At 38.9% G+C, this 1,250-nt stretch overlaps 1 pseudogene; it reads left to right on the top strand.

Annotated features, from left to right (window-relative positions):
* The first annotated feature begins 279 nt into the window (after nucleotides 1-279).
* LOC145556129 (dirigent protein 25 pseudogene) lies at nucleotides 280-927 on the top strand (annotated as a pseudogene).
* The last annotated feature ends 323 nt before the right edge of the window (nucleotides 928-1,250 follow it).

The following is a 1,250-nucleotide window of genomic DNA, read 5'->3' as shown; positions in this document are numbered from 1 at the left end:
CCAAATAAAAAAAAAAAATAAATAAATAAAATAAATAAATAAAAAAAAAAAAAAAAAGCCTGCCTTTTCTGTTCAGATTTTGACCTTTTCGCCATGGAAATGCATATTTTAAAATCCATGATTGCCAAGTACTTGATTGTTTCATTGTTGCTCCTAGGCTTTATTGCATTAACCTCCACTGCTCGATTTCTCGATGAACAAACTGATTGGGAAGCTATGCATCCTCAAGGGGCCCCTGCCCCCAACCCTGTTCCAAACACAGAACTTGCTTTTACTTTTTTTATGCATGATATACTTGGAGGGTCTAATCCCACAGCTAGAGCTATCACTGGTATAGTTAACAACCCGCGACTAAGTGGCCAGCTCCCCTTCGCTAAGCCTTATAGCGCAGTCCTCCCTATCAATAGTGGAGTCAAAGTAGATAATGCTGGCAGCTTCCCCTTCCTCACAGGCTTGAGTGGCACCACTTCTAATATATTTCAAAATGGCATGAATGGAGTACGTCTCCCAGTTAGTTCAACCATAGAGAAGTTTATGTTTGGGACTATGACTGTGGTTGACGATGAGCTTACTATAGGGCCTGAGCTGAGCTCTAGTAGGGTGGGAAAGGCACAGGGTTTCTATGTGTCAAGTTCTGTGGATGGTAAAAGTCAAGTGATGGCCCTCACTGCTATGTTCGAGACTGGAGGTTATGCTGATACAATCTGCTTATTTGGGGTTCATTTGTTGGGTGTATCAGAATCTCAGGTGGCGGTCATGGGGGGAACTGGCAAGTTTGTCAATGCTAAGGGGTATGCCATTATCAAGACCTTACCACCCTCAAAAAATCAGGTTCAGACTGATGGAGTGGAGACTCTGGTCCAATTCACTGTCTATGTTACGTATTAGATTCTTTTTTCATTCTTTTTCTATTTTTATTTACCTCCTTTCTTTGATTTGGAGAGCTACAAGATTATTTTTTTTACCGTGATTTGCATAATCACAATTAGAACCCTTGATTGTTTTGTTAGTGATAGTGTTCACAGTTTATTACATACCTTTAAGGCTTGGTATAACATTATTATCTTACTATTTTCTCGCTTAAAATTAGTACTGTCGACCAGCTTTGTTTTTGTTCAGTCTAGGCAGATATAACAGCTTACTTGTAGCAATAAGAGAGCTAATAACATATCAACATTTAACAAGGAGATGGCTTTACACAATTTGTAATCGTTATAAGACAATATTGATATATGATGATGTCGAGTGCA

Source organism: Chenopodium album, chromosome 8 (assembly GCF_948465745.1).
Source record: "Chenopodium album chromosome 8, dcCheAlbu1.1, whole genome shotgun sequence".
NCBI classification, from domain to species: domain Eukaryota; kingdom Viridiplantae; phylum Streptophyta; class Magnoliopsida; order Caryophyllales; family Amaranthaceae; genus Chenopodium; species Chenopodium album.
Note: the sequence above shows the minus strand (reverse complement) of the source record. Positions and strands in the feature narration are given on the sequence as shown.